Source organism: Oenanthe melanoleuca, chromosome 8 (assembly GCF_029582105.1).
Source record: "Oenanthe melanoleuca isolate GR-GAL-2019-014 chromosome 8, OMel1.0, whole genome shotgun sequence".
NCBI classification, from domain to species: domain Eukaryota; kingdom Metazoa; phylum Chordata; class Aves; order Passeriformes; family Muscicapidae; genus Oenanthe; species Oenanthe melanoleuca.
Genome location: NC_079342.1, coordinates 22,841,017 through 22,854,693, shown reverse-complemented (window position 1 = coordinate 22,854,693; position 13,677 = coordinate 22,841,017). Strand labels below are relative to the sequence as shown.

Genomic DNA, 13,677 nt, shown 5'->3' with positions numbered 1-13,677 from the left:
CAAACCAGGACAAGGTACCTCCACCCTGCCCTGGGACAGAGCACAGCAGTAGAACTCAAAGCCTCCTCCAGCCTGATTCTTTAATCCATGGCTTGAAGAAAGCAGCATGCAGATCTGTTTCCCACCCAGCTATTCTCACAGAACACAGAGGGTTTTGGGAGAGGAGATAAGAAAGCATCAATATCTGCTCCTCTTACCAATCTATCCATCAAGCCAGATCTCTTACAAAGCATTTTACTGATTAAGAGCTGCTAATTGCAGATGTTCAGACAAAATAACCTCTCTGAATCAATTAAATATCTTGTGTTCCCAGATGTGAAAGGCAATAGTCAGCTGCATTATCTTTTCTCTATGTATTCATTATTCTACTCGATCCATAAAACCTCCACTGCTCAAAAAGACAATTACCCTCATTTTAGGATGGAATAACACTCCCTGAACAGTCCAGATGTCACATAAAACAAAAGGTGAATGAAAAATCAAATCAAGAACTGTAATATTTTAGGTTAAAAAGAAATTCTAATTCATGAACTGTTAATTGCTAAGTGGTTCTGCACTGGAACAAAAGCTACCTCAAAGTTTGTTGAGATGACCTGGTTTGCCTTTCCACCAGCCAAACTTTTCAGGAGAAAGGAAAGTGAGAAACTCCCCCTTTTGCCAAGTTTTTTTAGTTCAGCTATAGAATAAGACCATACACACAATTTCTTAATTCATTACTTCTGAGCATGTACTTTACAAGGCTGTGGCTCATTTTGCTCCATGCTGACCACAAGTTTATGTGTAACATCAGACAAGCACTCTTACCTAGGATAAGGAGAGCTGGGGTGAGATGCTCTTTAAGGTCCCTTCCAACCCAAATTATTCTATGACACAGCAGTATCCACTCCAGCAGAAATGTGTAATCCCAAGGGAATTGCTGAGTTTCCTTTCCCTGAGCACTCAGCACACCTGCCCCATGCCAGGGCAGCTCAGTGGCACAGCAGCACATGGTGTAGGAGGGGTCTGCTCCTGCCTCCAGAGGGAATTTCCTGCCCATCCCCAAAGCCACAGACATGAGGATGTGGCAGCCAGGCTCAGAGTGATTCCAAAGCTACAGCAGACCGTGGCTTTCACCAGGCAAGGGGAAGGACTCTGCATGCAGAACCACCTCTACCTCCTACTCACAGCCAGCTTCCCCCTTCTCTGCACAGAGCAGGGCTTCTCTCCACTTGGAGAGGGTGTTCCAGAACGCACAGTGTACATCTGCTAATAATCCCAGCAGCCTCCCTGCCACCCCTGCAGAGTTTTATAGTTAGTTCATCCCCAAACATGCTCATTTTTTCCTTCTCTTATACATGCACACCTGAGCCTGAATTTCTCATTGTCCCAGCCTTCTCCTCCCCCTTAGACAAAGCTAATCACTCACCCCAAAACACAGGATTTTGTAGAATCATAGAAAAGCTTGGTTTGGAAGGGACTTTAAGCTCACCTTATTGCAACCTCTGCCATGGGCAGGGACACCTTCCACTAACCCAGGCTTCTCCAAGCCCCATCCAGCCTGGCCATGGACACTTCCAGGGGTGGGGCAGCCAGTGTTTTGGGCAACTTACACCAGGCATTGATGCTGTCAGTGGAAGGGACTGAGCACACCTGCCTGGAGCTATCTTTTAACCCTATACAGTTACATACCTTCCCACTCCTCCTCCATCCCCCACTCTAGGAAATCCTAGATTTTACAGGAAAAGTCAGCCAGGGAAGTTCCTCAGTTTTTGCAATCCAGGGATGGTCACAGCCGACAGTTCATCCTCTCTTGTGTCCTGCACTAAGATCATCTCACTGTTGGGGGGAAACAAGGATCCAAAGGGATTTAAAGCATCAGCCATGCTGTGCTTGGAGAGAGGTAAAGACACACAGGGGTGTGGGAGAGGGAGGAGGAACAGCAGGCTGGGAGAGGGAACTGCTACCTGGACTGGAACTGAAAGGGGGACTTATTTTCCCAGATGACATAAATGTAAAGGCAGGAGCTGAACAAATGAGGGGGTAAACATGACCAACAGAGTCCTTGCTTCAGATTTCAGAAAAAGCAGGAGCCTCCAAACAGAGCCTGAAAACCCTGACCTCTGATTTAAAATACAACCAGTAGTATTATTCCTGGGAAAAGGGTGTGGGCAGCTATGGAAAAAGGAGCAAGGGAAGGCTTGATGGAACCCTGGAAAGGATGTGGAGGTGTTTGGTGAGACCTGGGTGGGAGGTGGTTGTGGGGGAATTACTGCCTACCACAGCTCAGCACCTCTGAGCAGCAGAAGTGCAGGCACAGAAGTACCTGTTGAATGAATTATGCTCCTGCCATCTTCAATTATTTTTCCTGTTTCTTTTTCCATCTCTCAGCAGGGACCGTTTACAAAAGGGAAAACAGCTGCTAAGTAATAAAACCCAAATGTATTTCACAAAGGAGCAGTGGGTTTGGTTTAGGAAGGAGATTTTTGTGTGAAGCCTTATGCAGCCAACATGCAGCACAACAAATTGCAAAATACTTAATTATTGATTAGTGCCCAGGGCAGTGATGGCACCAGGACCATTGAGCTGCAGGAACATTCAGGAGCAAGGAGATACAGAACAGGAATGCAGAATGATAAAGCCCTTTGGGGGAAGAAAAGGAAAAAAATATCCACAGATCAGATCTCTCCTGCAGCAATTTGGTAGCACACATCAACCTCTAAAAATATGGTCACATTTGAAGGCATGCTGTGATTAAAGGAAACAGATGGGGATACAAGAACTGGAAGTTTCACCTTTTACATTAAAGAACCACAATCACAGCAGCACCTGAAAAAGCCATACAATTTAATAGTTTGGTTTTGAAGGCAACTTCTCCTGGTGCCCATAAACTGGGCTGAGAAAGCCACTGCAAAATGACCTCCAAGGTGAGTGTGACACTTCCAGGCATGTTCCTTGGACTGCTGACAGACACAGGTAACTCAACACCCAGGGACAGTGCAGGATGGAACAAGGAACAGAGTGGGAGTAAAGCAGCATTCAGGAAATGAAATCTGAGGTACAGGGCAGCACACTGCTCCCCTGCCTGAGGAGCAGAGCCCCCAGGGATGAGGTCTGGAATTGACCCAGAAGAGAGTGCTGGTCCTCACTGGGTGGGATGCCTGGCAAAGCTCTGGGGATGTGAAACACAGCACTTCACATGGCAGCAGAACAACACATCCGTTCCTCCTCCTCCTCCCCCACTTCTGCACAAATGTAATTTTCCCTTTTGTCTTCCACGGCGTTTTGGGGGCACGCAGATTTTCAGAAGCCAAAAATAAAAAGAAGAAAACCTCAAACCATTTGCAGTTCATGTTCACCACCCACCATCACTAATTATCAAGATTTGAGAGGCAATTTGCAGGCTCCAATCTGCAAAACGCTAGTGAGAAAAATCTCTGAGGCAGATCAAAAGTGTCTACACCACCCCCAAGTGCAATGCAGCAGGTTGAGGATTAACATCTTGCACCAGGGGCAGAAGAACACTGGAGACACTCTCAGATGCTGTGCTTTGTACCCCAGGTTTCTTCTGAGCTAAAAGCAGGGGAGCTCAGCTCTTAGAATAGAAAATACCTTTGGAAGCAATTCCTTTCTTCTTTCTTCTGAGCAATATCTATGATGTGTTTTTTCTTTTACCAACTCTTTCAACACTTTGTTAATCCACTCATTACGCCCTCACCTCTTATTCCTGATGGTCAAAGGCTGCATCCTTGACAAAACATCTTTTACTTTCACAAACACTTCATACAAATGGAGGACTTCCAGTGTTTTACAACAAATGCATGCTATTTCTTCTATTACAACAGGTGCATTTGTTTGCATCTTTATTGCATTGAGATAACTGATCTTTCATCATCTTCAGGCTGCAGATACATCTACAAGTTTCTTTCCATGTTGACCACACAGGAAATCAGGTTAAAATTTCGCAATGCTCAAGAGATCAAAGCAATGAGTTTCATGCAACCATGAAAAACCCCTAATCTACAAAGAAAAACCACACTGGCTTTTTCTATGAAACAACCTGTTCCAGGCAGAACTCGAGGATTTGACTTACTGCTATTAATTACATTTCTTTCCTATAAGAAATAAGTCTACTTGATTTCCATTTTGGCTTTTTTTCCAAAAAGAAGAATGCAGAAATAATTCCAAATTTGTCCTGCACACAGGCTGCTGGTAGTTAGCACCTGGGACTCCTCCACTGCGACATCTCTCTTTCTCAGCTACCCCTCCACCAAAAAAGACTGATCTTTGGGTTTTATTCAACAGCCAAAAGGCAATTTTGGAGCCAAAAAGATAGCACTTTTGCCTTTGAAGTGCACCAATGGCCTAAGGAGAAAAGGAAAAAAAATGCTAAAATAAAAGTATTCATATAAGGTCTCTTTCTCCTTTTCCAAATTATTCAAATTGGCATGAATAGTGCAGTTATATTGAAAATTAACACACTGACTTGCTAAACAAGCAGGGCTAAATGAACAGCAGAATGAGAATTCTTTTCCTTGCAATCAGGATTTCTGCTGACCCAATACACAGGGTTTGATATGTTAAAGCAATAAGTGATTTCCTAACAGAAAAGCTCTCAACAGCAACCTGATACTACCCAGGAGCATCTTCTCCTCCCTCAGATTCTAGGAAAAATTCCACCAGTAAATCCATGGAAAAAGATTTCAGACATCACAGAGTAAAATACAAATATGGAAGGGAAAGGGAATTGCATTGCAATCATCCTCTTCGTTCACACAGGGTGGAGTTAAAGTAAAATCAGCGTGAAAAGCCCAGCAGCACATGAGATGCCAGTGATACAACTTAACATTTTTGCTGTTTCCAAAGAAAATCAATTACATTTCATTCTGAATTTCTTTTACCCTCAAATACTTTAGGAGTAGTGATATAAACTACTACCACCATTACAGAAAGCAGTTTTAATATTTAATTACTTTCCCCCCCTCTTTCTATGAGAATTAATAGACAGGCAGGACACAGGACACAGTAAAATGCCCTGAGGTGGAGGAACAGAGATTTATACAATATTTAGTACGTTCTAAGCACAGCTCTGAGCATCATCTCCCTTGTGCAGACCCACTCCCGTTGCTCTGCCTTCATAAAATAATTTAAAGAAACAACCATTACACCTAGGCAGTCACCAACATCATGTCAAATCAGACTAAAATAATTGATGTAGAAGCTGCAGAGACTTCATCAACAAGACCCACTGCTTTGGAAGAAAATCTTGAGGGGTAATTACCACACTGAAAAAACAGCCTTGTTCTCCTGAATTCCTCTCCTTTTCCCACCAGGGCTGGGGGATGCATCTCCAAATGTCAGCACTGACTCTGGCCTGGAGCTGAGCTCTGTTAAGGACTGTCCCTCTCCCAGAAAAAGCAGTGGTTTTACAAGTCTCTCCTAAAAATGTGAAGCACACACTTCTTTATTTCAACAGGAAAATCATCAAGGATCTAATACCACCCACTAGTGTGGTACCAAAGACCTGGAATTTTAAGACTTGAAAGTCTAATTTTCATTTTTTGCTCTCACTTTGATTTCATTCCCAAACTACTTCTTAATCTTTTCTATGTGCCACCATGAAGGCAGAAATAACCACACTGAGATGGGTCCTACTGCAATTATCTGTAATTGCACATTTGCAGGGTCTCAGCTCCCTTTAGACCCACTGATTTTCCTAACAGCTCTACAACCAAAAGCCCCACAGTCAGCTGACTGGTTATTCCCTAGAAAATCCTTAAAAATATCCACAAATGAGATGACAAACCCTGGCATCTCCCTCCACCAGTGAATGATGAATACATACACAGCAGCAATTCAGCTCTCTGCTCAAAAAACCAGCACAGAATTATCTCACCTCACCTGCTTTGACTCTGCCTTGAATACACACTCTCCACTTAAGCTGTGAGCTCCCAGCTTCCACCTGGAGACCTTCCCTTGCATCCTGGTAAGCTTTGCCAAACAGCATGTTTGCAAACTGCAAGCTGGGGAGGGGTGGCTGGATGTCCCTGGATGTCCCTGCACCCACACAGAGCCCCCAGCCTGCCCCCACCTCACTTTTCTCATCCCAAGAGCTGCAGCAGGAGCTACTTTATGTGCCTCTGAGGATAAACTTAACACAGAACAAGTGAGCTAAGCAGCAGCCAAGGGGCTGAGATGCTGGGGACCTGCTGCTAATGTCAGCAAGGAAACATTTGCCATATGTGCTGCTGCTGCTGTGCAATTAGGGGATGGAGCAGTTTCAAGAGGCCTCCTCTTCTTGCAGATGAGCTAGAGAAATAAGAAATCCTTCTTCACTAACCTGATAACACTTAAATGACAGAATAAGTGCAGGGATGCTGCTCAGAACCACAGGAGGTGACTCATCCAGGCTGCTGAGAGCAATCCCAGCACAGGCACCCATTCCATGCACGTCTGCCTCCTCCATGGCTGAACCAGCAGCTGAAATGTTGCTAAAAATCAGCAGGTAAAATTCAGGATAAGGGCTAACAAAGCACTCACTTCACTCTTAGCCCTTCTGAACAACTGCATAGGGTTCAGTATTTCTACTGTTTGTTGTTTTTTTTTTAATGATTTCCTAACTGTAGTCCCATGGAAATGGCACAAGCAGGAATGAAAGGGATGCACACTGCAAAATGCATTCCCAAAATGACACTACAGACTGCTCCCTCCTGTTTTGCAGGATAACTCCTCAGCATCAAGGAGGAGAGCACAGGATTTCTGTGAATGTTTGTGCTGGTATGGTTTGACCCAAGTGCCCTATTTTATCCAATCTCATACCCTATCCCCCAGGTTATCCCTGAGAATCCCCAGCTGGGAGGGGAGCAGCTTCAGAAAGCAGGCAGTGCTCTGAGCTGAGCAGCTTCAGAAACCTTTTGTTTTCCTGGGTTTTTTTTTACTTAAAAAAAGTCTTAGAACATCTAGTTACAGTTCCATGGTGAGATGTTGAATGGATACATCCATAACCGAGCCTAGATATTCACAAAATAACATCTAAATCACGTTTCAGCCTGTGATATAAATAAATGAGCAGCAGACTAGCCAAACCAATTGCAGTATTTTCAATTCATGTTACCACAGCTGTAACTCACACCCAACCAGCTAGGGCAGAGCTGGATCAATGGCACAGGAGCAGGGAGGGCTGCAGATCTTTCCCCCCACTGATGATAAGGAGCAGCCAAGTCAGCAAGAGACCTCACTAGGATTTAAAACACAAAAACCAGCTGCTATCTTTTTTCAATTACCTACATCTTATTCCAGCTGGTAGCATCCTGTCTCTGTATTTTGACTTCATGCTACATTTCCCAAAAGTGACCATGGTAATCTCTGTGTATAGGGAGCTGGGTTCTATTCTGCATTTTGTACACCTGTACAAATGCCCTTCAGCTTTGAGCCACAGTTTAAGCACCTGTTTGAACTCAAAACCCACCATTTAAAATCAATTCTATGTAAAGCACAACTTTCTGTTTCATGGTGTAAACTTTTCCTGGATACCACCTGAATTTATTTAAACCAAATACCATGCAGAATAGAAATGATAAAGCAAATTTTGGAACATGAAGAGGTTTAAGAACCACCCTGACAGCATTTACACCCCACCCATGAAACCCAGCCCAGCAAAACCCCTGCAGACCTGAAGCAAAGGGACACAGCATCCTTTTGGAAAGGTCTGTTAGATATTGGGTTAGATTCAGCACCAATGCATGCAAACACCCGGCCAGTGCCTCCTGCATGCACAGCAGGGCTGCAGGGACTGCAGGAGGCATTAAATAATGCAAGTCATCCTTGCAAAGAGTGTGTGTGCCTTCACATCTCTGCAGGAACAGTGAAGGATATAAACATATATATATAGGGTATAAACTTATCTGTGCTGCTCACCACCAAAAACTGAAACTGCAGCTGACCTGGCAACCAGGAACCACCCAAAACTATTCAGTCCTGCTTCCAACTCCCTGCAGGCAGCACATGAAGTGTCACCCACTGAGGAAGGAGCAGGGGTCACAGGCCAGCCCAGCTGTGGATGCAGGGACATGAACTGCTGGCCTGTGGTCCTGCACTGGTGAAAGGTGCATCACTGAGCAGGGGTAGGATGGAGGAAACAATCCTGAAATGTGTCCTGAAAGGACAAGTGGAGAGTTCTCCCACGCCCTCTCACAGCCCCTGGCCAGATCACACTGGCATTTTCCTGCCAAATCCACACATGAATAGCAGGGGGGGAAGCCCAGCTGGAAACAGCCTCACAGCAGTCAAAGCAAGGAGAAAACCCATGCAGAGCAGGGAAAAAAAAAATACACATTCTGCTCAGCTGTAGGAGCAGAGAAAAATTGTATTATAAATAATTGAAAAGGCTTCCAAAGACTATTGAATACAATCAGCAGGAATTGAAATGTAATAGGATTTTTTTTAAGAATTGTACTGTCAGAACAATACAAATGACTACAGGATCATAATTCATGTGGAAAACCCAGGTCAAAATAGTCCAGAGCAGGCATCCAAACATGCTGAAGCTCTGCAGATGCTCATGCAGTTTTCTCATGAAAACTGATGGGGAGAAGAGTTAATGCAACACTGTTCAATTTGTGAGAGTGGGACAAAATAATACAAGGTCCCTGAAGAAAACAGAAATATGGGTTGCAATAGACTAAGACATCATCTTGAGGACAACACTGTCTCAAAAGTGTTTTCCAAGTTCTTCCACTGCACTCCAAGCAGATCCTTTTCATGAGGATCAACTGAGCTGACCTTCTAGGAGTTATTGAGTCCTTCTCCTTCTGCCCACAAGGATTCTCCTTACAATTACTTTATTCTTCAAATGTTCAAATACTGCTCCTTTTCCAATTCAATGTCCACACATCAGGGCCTCAGTTAGCATATGGTGTAAACCATCACACAGTGTCACATGAACCTCTGTGAGCCACCCCCACAGCCACAAAGAACTGCTAACCCCTTCAACAGCCTTCAAACTCCACATGCTTTGACCTGCTGATCATTTGGGCAGAAACTACACAAAAACCATCACATTTCAAAGGTGCTTTTACTCAAAGGCCAGGCTGGGTGGGGCTCTGAGCAGCCTGGGATAGTGGAAGGTGTCCCTGCCCATGGCAGGGCATGGAATGAGATCAGCTTTAAGGTCCCTTCCAACACAAACCATTCTGGGATTCTGTGATTCAACAGCACAGCATCAGTTCAGTATTTCTGAAAACCTCCCTGAAGAGTTGTCAAGGTTTTATGATCCTCCCCAGGGACTTGTCTCTCTCTCTTTTTAACCCTGTCACATTTATTAATTTGGGAAGTGATGCAGTGTTGCTTAAACTCCATTTATATTTTGTTTCTTTTGTTTTGTTGTTTTCCCCTCCTCGTGTCCAGCAAGGACTAACTGCAGTAATTTGAGGTCTCCATGTCCAGTTCTGCAGGTCCAGCAGGACCATTCCACTGTCCAGGGTCTGTGATTCCCCAGGACAGACACTTGGGCACAGCTGCATCCCATTAAAAGGCAGCCATCCAGCAGCTGGACACTGTGGAGCTCAAAGGTCCCTTTACTCCCACATTCTGCTTTCTGCACATGAAAATAGCAGCTGCTTTCCTGAGAGTCAATTCTGCAATATCTTTATGGGCTTTCTCTCCCCCTTTTAGGGTCAAGTGTGAGGAGGATTCCTTTTTAAAATTAGAAAAAGAGATAAGTTTATGAATCAAGCTGGCTCTCTTAGATACAGTTTTATGATGTTAGGAAAGCAATACTGAGACTAAGTTAAAAAAAGAAAAAATGAACTGCATATTAAGAAGAAGGAAAAAAAAGGAAAATGGGAGAGTCAAGGTCCTGCAGACTGTGCACCTCCCTCCCAAACCCACAGCTGGAAACTGATTCAATGTTATTTGCAAGAAAAACCATTTAACTGAGGCCAATTCCCTAGAACAGCATTTAACTCAAAACAACACAATTGTAAATGCTGGTGTCATTTATAGCACCTGTAAATCATCCACTGCCAGACAACTGATAAACCAGAGCAATTGTACCAAAACACCATAAATCCTTCAGTCACTATTATTGTATTTTTCCATCCCATGTTATATGCAAATTCTGTGCAACTGAATTATAATACTGTAGCTGAGCACTTAGCAATTATATTTTAAACAGACTACTTAAAGGTAGTATCCCACTGCAAAAAACATCCTCAGGACAGCAACAGCAGAGAAGTATCCATCCCAGGAATTATAACTGGATTATTCTCTCTTGACTCTGTTTCTCTTCAGTTGCATGTTTTATAATTAAAAATTACATGACAGAGAGACACTATTTTCTCATCTCCAGTGAATCATTTAATACATATGTCAGTGCCCATAAAAAACCCTTACTGTATCCAGGTGAAGCTGACATCCTCAAAACTCCAAAGGCTAAATCCAGAATGTCATTGTGAGAACCTGAAGCTAAAAAAGAGCAAGGACAGGAACACTCTGTCTGGTTCATCAAGAATGACCACCTTCTGTCCAAGACCAGGCTGGACAGGGCTTGGAGCAACCTGGGCTAGTGGAAGATGTGCCTCCCATGGCAGCAGGTAGGAGTAGATGGGGTCCCTCCCAACCCAAACTACTCTAGCATTCTCTGACAAATTTTAAAAGATGCTGAAAAAACTAAAAATTTCATGTTTTCCCTAATTTTTTTCTCCTCACTTCCTCCTGGCTAAAAGAGAAGCAAAGTCTTAAGTGCTCAAGTACACAAAAAAAAGCTGTTTAAAACCAAAAATAAAAAAAAACTTCAGGACATTCTGCTCAGAAATTACTTCCCTTTGCTTTCTGATAGGCAGCTTTCTGTAATGCAACACTCCCTTGTGTTACTTTGCTGTGTGGTAGCACCTGAGCCCTTCCTATTTATGACACCACCACCACAATCCCTGGAAAGGCTTTTAAAACACAGCCAGACCCAGTGCTGGGCTGGAAACTTCCAAAGAAACTCACAAGGAGTCCAAGCAGCACAAGAAGCAGTTTTGGTAAGGAATTAGGTGAAATCAGCTTTGTGCTGCACCAATATCATCCTGCCTCCTCATATAAGGATTATGGGAATTGACTGCTTACTGAGATGGAAGAGACCTTCTAAAGCCCACCAAAACACCTGGGAAGGAGAGAAATGCCATGGAAGAAGGGAAGAAACTGCCTAGCAGCTCCCTCATTCTGACCTCCAGTTGGGTGAAAGAAGTTGAAAGGATAAAGGTAAAAGAATTAAACATAAAAACTTTGTCTTCTCCATGGTCCTCAGCTGATCTAAGTCACATTACTCAGATGGTTTTGGATGGGCTAAGCCTGTGCCAGCTGCAGGGCAAAAATACCAGGAATCAGCAGCTACCCAAAGAAGAAATAAAGCAGCAGAAACCTGGGGAAGGCAGACTTGATCACCATCAGGGTCTACACAAAGCAGTCACTTGGACTTTCATATCCAAGAACCAACCACCTCCTCCCAATCATTCCCAAATGTGAGGTTCCAAGCAAGCCCCAGGGATCAAACTTTAAATACAGCCAAGATGCCAAACCAGGACCAGCAATTCCTGGGGTATTTGCCAGCCAGCACCAGCTGGAACAGAGGCTGTAACCCCAACAGCTCGGTTAATCCTCTCTTTTTAGGCAATAAAAAGATCTTGTACAGGCCTCTGAATTCTAAGAACAAATGATAAGTTAAAATGTGAGAGGAGGAATGATGTGGGTGCTCACAGATCCCAGGGCTTAAAGCTGGGATTTCCAGCCTGGGCAACACACAGATCCCCCAGCTGAGATCCAACAGAACAAGGGAGTTACTCAATGCAGATACACTGGTTTAAAAAGAAAAACAGAAGTATTGATTTTTGCTATTACTTGTCACAGAAGATCAATCTGCATGTGACTAGTGCATTTCAGTCTATAAAATAGCTGATAAAAGTGTAATGAAACATTAATCTTCATTGAGGGTGGTTTAAGTGCCTTATGGGGGAGGGAAGGATCTGATTTTATATAAGCCAAAGTACAGCCTCAGAGAGAGACACTAACAGATTTTTTATCAGTGTATAGAAACCAAGACCAATATTTTAGAGCACAGCAGACTTATTCACAAGGAGAGGAGCAGGTAATCCAATTTCACATAATAAAATCCTAACTTTTGTATTTTTACCATGGCATTTAGCTTCCCAGGCTGACAATTTCCCCCAGAGCCCCCAGAACTTCTTTCTCTCCCTGCAAGCCACCACACACCCTCACAGAATACCAATGACATGGGATGAGACAACTGGGAATCAAACCAAGGGGCTCCAAAACAGGCCAGCTCAGTGCAGCAATTAATTATGTTTATTTTAGCAAATCAAACTAAAGACATGAGGTAAATACATTGCCCTGGCCACTTCTCACCCACTGCACAGTGAGGAGTTAATGGGTGCATTACAAGCAGAGCTCAAGGTGCATGGTGTGCCCCTGACAATTTCCTGCTCACCACTTAGCAAGAACATGGTTGGCTGACTGATATAAAGCCATAAATGATTGATTTACTCACAATTTACCTGGGAAAAAATATTTCATTTTCCATCCAAACCAGCTAGAGTGGGAAACACTCTGGAAAGATCTTGAAAATTACAGATTGATTTGCCTTACATGTTGTTTGAAATCAGAATTAATTAATTATAAGTGTTTGAAAGCAACTAGAGGAAGATGTTAAATCAAGAAATTCTAAGCTTCAGTCAGGGAAGTCAGTGTGCTTGGTTTTTTGGGATAAAGAAAATGTCATGTTACTTGAACATTCAAAAGGCAGGGGCAGTGGTTTGAAGGAGCTTTATTGGAGACAGCTGGGAAGTGGCTTGGAAGGAACCTCAGAATGTTACCTGGCCTGCCAGAGGGAAAAGAAGAAGGAAATATTCTCAAGAGCAAGTTCACCCTCAAAAGGCTTCACTGAATGTCAGTGTAAGCAAAGAACTCCTCTGGGACACTCCAGAGCCAGAGCCTGTCCTGGGACTGAGTGGTCCTACAGCCTCCCTGCCACTGTTGGTGCTCATTAATCCCACTCCAACCCCACACTAATCAACTGCAGTGACCAAAAAACACCCCAAACCCCACACCAGCATTCATCCTTGAGTACAGATATGGGCTAAAACACATTTCCTGCCAGGAGTGGCCAAGGAAGAGCTATAGATGATGGGTGGTACTGAACTGCAAATTCATCAAGACTAGACAACATGGCAAAATCCCAAGGGGCCAGAGAACAGCCAGACAATTAAGCTGCCTGAACTTGAAATAAACTTATCCTGACAAGCACAAGGTAACACAGATTAGAAGGAATAATGTACAACTGTGATGTGTGCTTTACTGTAGAGGACTCAATAACAATGTTGCATTGGGATTCAGAAAACTCTGGTGAAAACCTGACAAGAAATAACACAGAAAACTAGATCAGCACTGTGATATTTTATTTCTTGTCTTAATTTCATTATTTACCATAGGATATTCTGAATACTGAGTTAAAACACTTTAAAAAAACTACATCAAAACATTTGTACTGATTTGTATAGCAAGATGAGCTGTAACAGATACATTTTATTTTGGTGATCAGGATTATATCTCACAATCATCCTCACACACACTCTGTTTATGCACATCAACAGTCAACTGGTCTCACCAGCAGAAGGCTTCACCCTGACAGACTGTAATTCAGTA

General features: G+C 43.4%; 1 protein-coding gene across 2 annotated transcripts in view; it reads right to left on the bottom strand.

Moving 5' to 3' along the window:
* Positions 1 to 13,677, bottom strand: part of C8H1orf21 (chromosome 8 C1orf21 homolog) — a 93,152-nt gene that overhangs the window by 52,984 nt on the left and 26,491 nt on the right. The window lies entirely within an intron of this gene.